Source organism: Fundulus heteroclitus, unplaced genomic scaffold (assembly GCF_011125445.2).
Source record: "Fundulus heteroclitus isolate FHET01 unplaced genomic scaffold, MU-UCD_Fhet_4.1 scaffold_144, whole genome shotgun sequence".
Lineage (NCBI taxonomy): Eukaryota > Metazoa > Chordata > Actinopteri > Cyprinodontiformes > Fundulidae > Fundulus > Fundulus heteroclitus.
Window position 1 is genome coordinate 310,938 of NW_023396556.1, and position 11,029 is coordinate 321,966.

Below are 11,029 nucleotides of genomic sequence, written 5' to 3' on the forward strand. Positions count from 1 at the left end.
TATGCCTGTGTTTTGACTTATTGACATTAGTGTATGTTTTCCTACTTTATGAACAACAGTAAATTTACAGCTGATCAGAACTTTTTTTAATTTTTTTATCCTCTCTTTACTCCTCCTTTCCCCTCCGGCTGTCTCTCTGTGTCTCCGTGCTGCTGTGACAGCGAAGGGGTGACTGTCTTTTGGCAGATTCAACGAGCCAGATACACAACTCGACTGAATCACACAGATTTTTTTATTTTTTAAATCAAGCAGGACCCGAACAGAGCCTTTGGTTTTGCCACTGCTGATGGCTGAGCCGGCCAGATCATCGGGAGCACCGTGACACATCGGAAAACGTCCCGATGGCCAGTCTGCCCCCAAAACCCTCTTTTAGTAGCCGATATCAGTTTAGATGCAGCTCGAGCTGTTAAAGAAGAAGTTAACAGCGTGCTGATCTTTATCGCACAGTAGGTATATCTGTAAACACTATAATTGCACAGTTTCCACGCTTCTAATATATGTTTAGGAAGAGTTTGAGACATATTTTATATAAGATTGGATACAAATTAAAAGTGCTAGGACCATTTTTGATAAATGTGTGCTCATTACAAATTAGAACAGCATGGTTTTGTTGACGAGACTCCATACATACCAACGCTGCCTCTGTGTGTGCGTATATGTCAATAGAGGCAAATAAGGGATGTCCTATCCAGTAATTTATGAATGGCACTTCGAGTGTCAAACAGCTTTCCACATCAACATTTTTTACAAAGTAGCTCAAGTTGAGTCAGACTGGATATATAATGTGTGGGTAGTTCCAGTCTTGCCACAGATGCTCAACTGTTTCTAGGTCTGTACTTTGACTTTGCCATTCTGAGCACACAAATTCTACCTAGAAACTCTGACCACCTCCCCTTTCCCTGCTAAAAACACACACCTACAGAAGGATTCTGCCACCCCTATGTTTCACAGTTGAGATGGTGTGTTCAGGTGATGTGCAGTGTTATGTTTCTTGTTACATAGTGTTTTGCTTTTAGATTTGGAAGTTCAGGTTTATTTATAATTGGTAAGCAGATCAGCCAAAGCGGAATGCGTCAGCATTCGCTTGATAAGTGCTGTCCAAATAGTGCAGTTAGTAAGGAAGGGAGTAGAAAAAGGAGCTTCTATGCTTCCTATCATAGTTCCTTTAGCATAGAGAGCTTGTGATGCTCTTTATAGGCACTAGGGAGCCATGAGGAATCCCACAATCCTTTGTGTGACATGACGTATAAGCACAGCTGACCTCAGAAATTAACAAAAATGTCCAAAGAGAAGGGAGGGCCAGATTTGACTAGCATCATCCATGGGCATTTTCATCATGTATTGACACATGAGTTAAAGGCAGTCTGAAATCAGCAGTACAAAGATCCTTTCCTACCCACGATTACAAGTGACCTTGTGACAGGTCAAGCAACAGGACCTGGGGGCAGTAATTGAAACATTTTATGGAGCCTTAGGCTCACTAAAAGTCCTCCTCACTACTCCTGACATTTGTTTTCCACTTTAAGAGCTCTCTTAAGGCCTCGGGTGCTTTGTGAACAGCGTTTATCTTACTGAGTTATAAATTCTGAGAAAAGCCTTAGAATTGGGCAAATTCTAGGATTTTTCTTAAAATGACATCACTAAGAGCTACGTTTAGTCTTAGGACTCGTTGTGAACATGGGTCTTTAACAGGTGTTTCCAGCGGGAAAAAATAGTCCTTGGTTTAGTTACTCGTCTGATCCTCTGTTGTCCTCACCCCTGTTTTCCCCAGTCTGTTCTGTTTATTAAATTGGGTTTTTCACTATTTCCCTGCCATCCTCTCTGCAATGGTCTCCCCAAAAACACCAACACATAACAAACGTTTGTGGTGGTCATGAGACCAAATGTGAAAATGTCCAAGGAATAGGAATACAAAATTCACTGCTATTACTTGTGTCTGTCAGTTAAATATAAGTCAGCAGTTTAGACTAATGCTAGACATTTCAAGGAAAGGCATAATTCACTAAAGTAATTTTAACTAAACATAGTATGTGGATATTTTTTTTGAGAACCCTGCAAACCTCAGTGCATCATTCAATTGATTGAAATGTGAATTGTTAAAGATTAACAATTCTATTCAACAGTTTAGATTAGCAATATAAGATAAGATTAGAATGAAGAATGTTTTCATGGACTGGGATAAAATATATATTTGTAAAATCTAACTCAAAAAACATTCCCTCAAAAGGGGAACGTTTTTGTATAGCTCAAAGAAAGACATCAAAATTAAATTGGGAAGAACTAGATTTTCATAGTGGAAATTAATTGAATGTGACTGAATTTCAGTCCTTGATAACCAAAGGGTTTTGAAGATTATTATTAATTATTAATTAATTGAATTAAGGGCAAACAGTTCAAAGGTAAAATGAAAAAAAAAAACTGGAAACATACATTTTAAATTATTTTAGTTGAAGTTGGATATTTTTTCTGCAAAATGTGTGAGGTTTAAGGCTTAGCTCATAACTTCAAAGGCTCTTTACCGCTGTTCACAGCTGGATAGAGCTCAGGCGACTGAGAACTGCATGCTGTCAAGTTCACTGGAGCATTATACGGAAGTAGCATTTATTCACCAGGTGGCGGCGCTGTTCAGCTTTTCCAGCCATCCCAGATCTTACTGCTTCTGCTTTGTAATCACGCCAGTTAGAGCGTGCTTTGTTGGAAATTAATGAGAAATTAAGAAAAAAAGACTAATTAAAGAAGAAAGTCTAAGCTTGTTATGTAACTGAGAAATGTGCAGAAAAAGATTAGTCTATAAAACGATGTTATAACTTCCCCCCAGCCCTCTGGAGAGTTGACATTATTTAATCATTTTACGTTTTTACCATGTAAAAACGCCAATAATCAAAAAAATACATGGATGCAAGGTATTGCATTTATGATGTTAAAGTAAAATAACAGCAGAGGCAGCCCGAGATTGAAGACCCAGATCTGGTTTTCAATACTTATTTAATAAATAACATTTTGGAGACAAAGTTAATTGTTTTACATTTAGAGCATTATCTCAATGCAGAGTTGGACTTGGAAATGAAGTGCCAGTTGTCATCACTTACTGATGAGTTTGCAGATACATTGTCAATTAAGAGAGATGGACAGAAAAATCACTAAAATAGTGACATTGAAGACTTTTTAATATAACTATCAAAACTATTGTGCTTTGCTGTATTATTGCAATGCTTACATGTCAGCTCTCTTACATACAAAATAAACTAAAATGTAGACCTTTGAAGGGTCGTAAAATAAAATAAATTTGTTTGAATGGAATGCATTTTTTTTTTAAATCTACACAATGATACCTGTTTGACCAGATATATTAAAGGTTTGTGGAAACCTCCCGCCCACATCCCTCCCGAATTTGCACAACACTCAAAATCTAAGTAATTCTAAGCATAATAGTCATTTGTTCTGTATAATAGCAATACTAGAAACATTGCACGGTGAAATGTTAATCAAGTATTTCATAATATAGACAGTGAACCCAGCTTCTGTGGGACAACAACCTGTTTGGCATGGTAGAGGCAAGGGGACATATGCAAAATCATGCTAAAATCCAAAGGGTAAGTCTAAATGTTTGGTTGTTGTGCATATTAACCCACAAAATTCATTAAACCATCCCCCAGCATACTACAAAAATGGTTGAAAGAGGTGGAGCGGAACGCTCTGCCACCTGATGAGGTGAAGTTCCTCCTTTGCTTTTAAAAAGATCGCACCAAAATAAGTTGCTCTCAGGCGCACCTGAGAATAGGGGCAAAAGAGGGGCATGTGGGGCAACAATAACGAGACCAAAGCATTGTAGTTCCACTTTATATAGACCACAACTTATCTCCACACATGTTGTACTGAGCCCATGACCTAACAGTGACCACAAACTTTTGCAGCACTGGCATGCCACATTCATTTTCTACAGTAGCACTCAGCACTTGCATCCTGACTTTAGACTTGTGATTAAGTCACTCCATAGAGTCTAGCTTCTGTCTATGCTTTAAAGGTGCATACATCAGTAATTCACTCTGGTTGCATGCAACAATTTTATGAAAGATTGTCAAGTCCTGTTGGCGTATTAGTCATTATTTTTGCCATTTTGCGCTTTGTTTTTTGCTCAATTTGTTAGTAAATAAAGCCATTTGTGTTTAGTTATAATAAAAATGGGGAGAAGGGGGGACGCCAAAAAATATGATTCCTAGAGGGAAAAGATTGGATAGCCCTGGGAATACCGTATGGACGTTGGTGTTCACTGAAGCTGCCGAGACTCAGATGTGACCGCAGAGTTGAATAAACGTCCTTATTTATACTGTGATATTAGCAATAGAAATGCTCTTCTCAGCCTCTACAGTCTAAAGTAAAAATATTATAAATAGATCGATTGATTGATTCTTCCCTTGATGCTGTATCCCTGTTTGCGTTTATGACTGAGAAATTAATTTCTCTGTGATGCTCTGATATGAGGCTTCTAGAGTTGCCGTAGATCGGTTCACTTAATGAATAACAGTTGGTTTTTGATCACGCCGAGCGGCCGCTTTACCACGAGGCATTGCAGAAAGTCAGGCTTCGTTCAGCATTATTATTAATAGTGATTTATCAGTCGCTAAATTGCTTTCTGATAGTTCTGCGATACTGCTGGTAGATGGTGCCGCGTCTGTTTATATCTGCCCTTCGCACCCCGTGGGTGGTTATTTTTAGGCTCCAAAAGGACACTATCAGTATACTAACAGGATGGACACTTGGTGTATATAGCCTTATTTTATCATGATCAAACGCTTTTTGGTCTTTTTTATAAGCATATAACATGGCTATATACCTTTAAAAATGTGTCAAAAAACCTGTGACATTGTTAGTGTTTTGAGTCATGCTGGATGCTACTCAGAGAGGCTTTGGACATGGAGACTCTGGAAGTAATGGCCGCTCCGGTACCATCGGCTTCTTTGCTGACATTGTTGAACACAGAAAATAAACAAAAGCATGGGTTTCTAGGTGTACACACACCAACAACACATGGAGCTTGCTAGCAAAATAAATACAAGGATTGGGAGAGGTGAATGCTGGCAAGGTTACCACGGCAGCCATGGCCAACCTGCATATTCATTTTTGGAGATCACGTGCTGTTTGCTGACAAGAAAGATTTTATGATATAGTCGTATGAGCTGCTGCAGCCTGGGGATCTTAAGCCACAGCTTAGTTTGCATTTGCCTTGGGTCGGCTTTGGGTGACAACTTCTGAAAGTCAAAAGTGTTGGCTTTGAATGTCAATTTGGGCTAAAATGCAACACCGGAAATTTGAAAAACATTTTGCATTTGAAATTCAAAACATGAAGACACATGAAAGAGAATTAGGGTTTTAAAAGGTGTTTTTTATTCTTTATTTTTCCACCCCTTTTTTGTTATACCCTAACTTTTGTTCATTCTTTATATTTTAGGGTTATGACTTTGAATGCATGTGAAAGTTAAAAAAAACAAAAACGCATAAGCAGGGAAGAATCTCTTCAGAGTTGGTCTTACATTTGTATTTACAGGATTTTCGAACGATTATTATGAGGTTCTTGCCCACCTCCCCGCCTCGTGCCCGGCGCGCCCCAGTCTCCTGGGAGATGGGAATGAGAGGGGGCAGCACGCAGGCTCCTCTTGCGCATTGGAATGGGAGCCTGTCCCTCTCTCTCCACTGAAGGAGCTTCCCCCCTCAGCCGTGACCAATGGAACATAGAGTCTCCATTGTGGCGGGGACACTTTAATAATCGCCAGCTACAATATCCAACCTGTCGGTAGCTTCAGGAGCCCAGCCCGGCCCGTTGGATGCGGGGGGGAGACTCGTTGGTGGGAAGAGGAGGGGGCGAACGCTCGGCGCCAGACCTCCACCCCTAAAGATGTCCCCGCGATGAATAAATGAATAAGAAGTAGAAAAGACTGAGGTCAGCCTGTCTCTGAAACTGCGCGATTTATTCTCTGAAATTATATTGGGGGGCTTTTTTCCCGTGATAATTTTCTCGGGGCTTCTGGGCCAAAAAAAAGGACAACTATCAGACACACACTGACCAATGGGCATAATTCAGTCTTAATCATAACGTTAAAAAAAAAAACATCTGAGACTCTTGGGTGAAACGGCAACGTCTGCCCTTCTTGACCATCCTCCCCAAAAATACAACTCTGTTATCACAGGCATGTAGTCTTCTAATCATAAATCCCCCGAAAAACTAGTCTTAATGGGTAATTTCTAACTAGTAACCAGCCTGTTGTTTTTTTTTTTTTTGGTGGGAGATTTCCGTGTCGAAAACTGATTTAAAGTGCAGACAGGTGCTTCCGCCAATTTGAGCTTATTTTTTTCTTGTTTGTCTGTGCAGCTTTCCAGTTTGCTTAAACATCAGCTGTGACATGATAATTAAAATAATGGACTAGTTTACAAAGTGCGTGCGTGTGAGTCCTGTGTGTGCGTCCTCGTCCTCACCGTCCTGCTCACTGCGCGCAATATAACAGCCCGCTCGGAGCGCAAGATCTCAGCTCATGTTTCCGTTCCCTGTGAAGCCCTTTTCTCGCCGACAGGGCGTTCCGAGAGCCGGATCAAAAGGTTTTAAACCAACTACAAAAGAAAAATGGAAACTAGAGATGATCCTGGATTCAATGAATCCACAATGAGTTCGCGAGCCCGAGGAACGGCAAATATTTCCGCCTTTTTTAACCTCCTTTTCCCGGATTGATGTCAGGGCTTCACTGATTTCAAATGTTAATAGGCCATTAATTCCAAAAATTGGCTTTGATGTCATATGTTAAGCCTGGTAACTATAACACTGACATATTCAGGGTGTTAAATGTCAGTTACTAAAATGGTTTTGAAATTAAAATAAACACTCAAGTTACATAGTTAAATTCTAACATGTTTAGCCTTTTCGTGACTTCCCTTAAGTATTTGGGTAACAATGTATCTGAAGATTTTGGTTCAATCAAAAGTAATTCTCTTAAAGGGGACATATCATGCATTTTACTGTCTTCGTTTTCACGTTCAAATTGTTCAGTTGTGGTCTATTTAAAGTCTAATTTCAATGCTTTGATCTGAATTCCTGGTTATTGTAGTTCTGCGTGCCCCTCTTACACCTGTTCTGAGGTGCGTCAGAGAGCAACTGGCGCTGTCTCTTTAAATGCAAATAAGCCCCCCTCCAGGTCGCAGAGCATTGTTCGGTCATTTTTGTATTATGCTGGGGGACGGTGTAATGAATTGTGTGAGTTATTACATTCAACAACCGACCATTTTGATATTATCCACTTGTAGCTTCAGCATCCTTGATCTTGGACTACAAAATTGCAGTGGCGAAAAAATTTAAATGGTGAATTGGTGAAAATGGTAACCCAGAAGTCCGTGATCTTGTTTAGCAGTTCTTCAGCGTAATAGGGTGTTTTCAGCTGACGTCACGCTCACGTGACTACTCAGCGCGTCCGCCATATTGGGTGGCAGTCGTTTCGCACCGTTGACCTGCATTGTATGACGCCTTAGGCAGTATTGGAAGTGAACAATGGGGAAAACGTGTTTAATGGTTGGTTGCACGGCCCGTGGAGGTGGAGATCAACGCTTTCTATCGCCTACCAGCCGTAATAGTGAATCAGTGTGAAAAAAAAAAAAACAGCTGTCTGAACAACGCCGTCACCTATGGCTGACACGGATATCCAGGTCCGATTTGGACGGTGTTAAGCTGGAATACGCCAGAGTCTGCGGTGCTCACTTTGTCACAGGTAATTAACTGTTAAGTATTTAAAACATGTAAGAAGAATATATTAATAATAGGGCTTGGGCGTTATGACTTATTACTTTCCGCGGCTGCCGTGTTGACTGCCTCCGCCGCCCCTACTGCCTATTACTACCGCGTACTGTACTCCCTCTCTCAGCCATGTTTTAATTTGATTAATTTTACCATAACTTAATTTCAACCATGGTAAACCGTTGCTGTATTGTGGGCTGTAACAGCGCAACACATGATCGCCATGGGAAAAACATAGAAACAGATTAATTTTCCACCGCTTTCCTGCCTGGAGGCGCAACCACGGAGAACAACTGTTAGCGATAACAAAGAGTCGTCGGCTCGCTTGGATCGCGGCTGTAAGTCGACCGAACATAACTTTCCACAGTATCCCGATGTCAATGAGAGTGTGTTCTAAACGTTTGAAACACATAGTAGCAAGTTAAAAGTACATTACATGCGCGAGTGGTTGTTAGCGCTAACGGTTAGCATGTGCTAACCCGGCTGAGCGCAGCTTACCTTTGAACGAGTTACAGAGATAAAGAGATCGTCGGCTCGCTTGGATCGCGGCTGTAAGACCGAACATAACTTTCCACAGTATCCCGATGTCAATGAGAGTGTGTTCTAAACGTTTGAAACACATAGTAGCAAGTTAAAAGTACATTACATGCGCGAGTGGTTGTTAGCGCTAACGGTTAGCATGTGCTAACCCGGCTGAGCGCAGCTTACCTTTGAACGAGTTACAGAGATAACAAAGAGTCGTCGGCTCGCTTAGATCGCGGCTGTAAGACCGAACATAACTTTCTACAGTATCCCGATGTCAATGAGAGTGTGTTCTAAACGTTTGAAACACATAGCAGCAAGTTAAAAGTACATTACATGCGCGAGTGGTTGTTAGCGCTAACGGTTAGCATGTGCTAACCCGTCTGTACGCAGCTTACCTTTGAACGAGTTGCTGTGTTCCCACTGTTTGCTGGCTTTAAGATCTGCAGCTCCTACCGGCGCCAATACGGTAAATACAACTTAATTTTGCACTGGTCATTGTTCTGCTTAAATAATTAAAGCCGCGAGCGGCGTCGATCGGCCTTGCAGCCAAGCGCCTTCGCGCACCGCCCGCCGCCGGCGGGCGGTGCAACACATTTGCGTCGGATTGTTTACATTTTTACCATCTTATTAAAACTCACCCGTCCACGTATGATGGCGATTTCCTTGATGTACATAACCAGATGTGAACTGGTTGTGAGCCTCTAGATCCTTGTAAGCTCTCATTTCCTCAAGAGTGTGCAGAGGGTTTTCACCGAACACCAGGTAATGCACCATGTCGCCGTGCTCTACATTTGGCCAATCATCTGGATTACGGCTTAACAAGGCACCGTGGAGGGCATACGGGTCCATATGGTCGATCACGGAACATTTCCTCAGATATACGTCCTTATCTGGTCGCTCTAGCGTGCTGGCGTACTTATCCATTCGCGATACGATAATACGTGTAAGACAACTAGAGATAAGGAAGTGTGCCACCCAATATGGCGGACCGGAAGTTGGCCAGTGACGTCAGTGAAAACACCCTATTGTTAAAAAACGACAATAGAGAATAGAGAAAACTGAGTGGGTTGAAAAATTTGACCCAAAACAGAATATAAGGATTTCTAAGCACATGGAAAGACTAAATTCAAATTGTATGCATTCTTAGAGACACAACCAAATGTATTTAAGGGCTAAAAGTGTGGATTTATCATCATATGTCCCCTTTAAGGTTGCTTGCATTGTGTTACTTGAATAGACACCCCATCCCCCAAGTTAGTTAGTTCAAACCAGATTAACTCAATGTTTTTATTATTTGTTTAAATTAAGTAGTTAGAATTTAGTTCAATTCAATTTGAAAATACTTACCCCGGAGGAAAATTAAATGTTATGCAGGTTTTCTTTAAAGAGTTGTTGTAACTGCTGGGAGCGGGCAGGAAGGATCCTAGTGGTCTGTCTTACAGCAGCTCTGAAAAAGCCTCTAACTGAAGACACTGTTATTTGAAAGTCTGATGGAGAGGATGCTCAGCGATGTGGTCTGTAATGTTCGTCCTTTTATGAAGAGTCATTCTTTGCACAATCATCTCGTTCCAGAGGTGTCCCCAGAACAGAGCTAGCCTTTTCTACCACCTTGCAGAGCCATTACCAAGTCAATGGCTCTGATGCTGCTACCCCAGCAGATTATGCCGGAAGAGATCACATTCTCCAAAACAGACTTATAGATGATCTGCAACATCTTGCTGCAAAGGACCAAAGCTTCCTCGTGAAGTAGCTGCTCTCTGCCTTGCAGATGGCTTCACAGCTGCATCTCCTGTTCAGACTGTTTTATTTAAGCAAATTTTGATTAAAGAAAAATGTATTAAACCAAATGGTCAGAAAAACATTTCACATTCAACGACTGGAACTGTAATAAAAACAGCTGGGTAAAAATAAAATATGAAGTTTTTAAAAAGCACACTAAAACAACAAAAAAGTGTTACTGAATAGGAAGGTCACCTGATCAAAGGGCTTAGTACTGAGGTCTGATTAGACCCATCCTATCAGTATGCTTGTCAACGATTCTTCACAACTGTGTCAGATGATGTATGAGTGTTGCCGTTCCCAGCATGACGCATAGTTGGTATGACTCTCATCGAATCTGTCCGTTTCAATCAATCCTTGTCGTAATTATGAACTACTTTCATTTAGTTTGCTGAATTATTTGAAAACTGGTGCAATGGTTTCACATAGAGCTCAGGTGCTTTTCTGCAGCAATCTAAGTAAACTGAAATTAAATTCAAGTAGTGTTTGTGTGTGTGTGTGGGGGGGGGGACTCCTCATAAAAACTGGACATACTTTGAGCACAATAACAGTACTTAGCAATGATCTGTTCTGAAAGCAAATGCCTTCTAAGACTTAGCCATTTGGTGTGCACAAAATGAGAAAGTTGGTTTGTTGAAAAACATATCCAGTTAAATAACAATTTACCAAAACAAATTAAAAAGAGAAACGTTTTTATAGAGGGTGCACTATTGTAGATTAGTTGAATCTATTTTAAAGCAAATTCTGACGAGCATTTCTGTGTCTTTATACGCTGTTAGACTGACATAAGTTGTTGTTAGCGTCTAAATACTGATGAAAATCTACCCAAATAAAATTAAAACTGTTGTATCGCTTTTATTGCCTAAATCTAACAGCGTGTACAGTTTTGTTCAAACGTAGCTGTATTCCAGCTTTCTGACCATGTAAAATCACATTGCGCGTTTGACATCA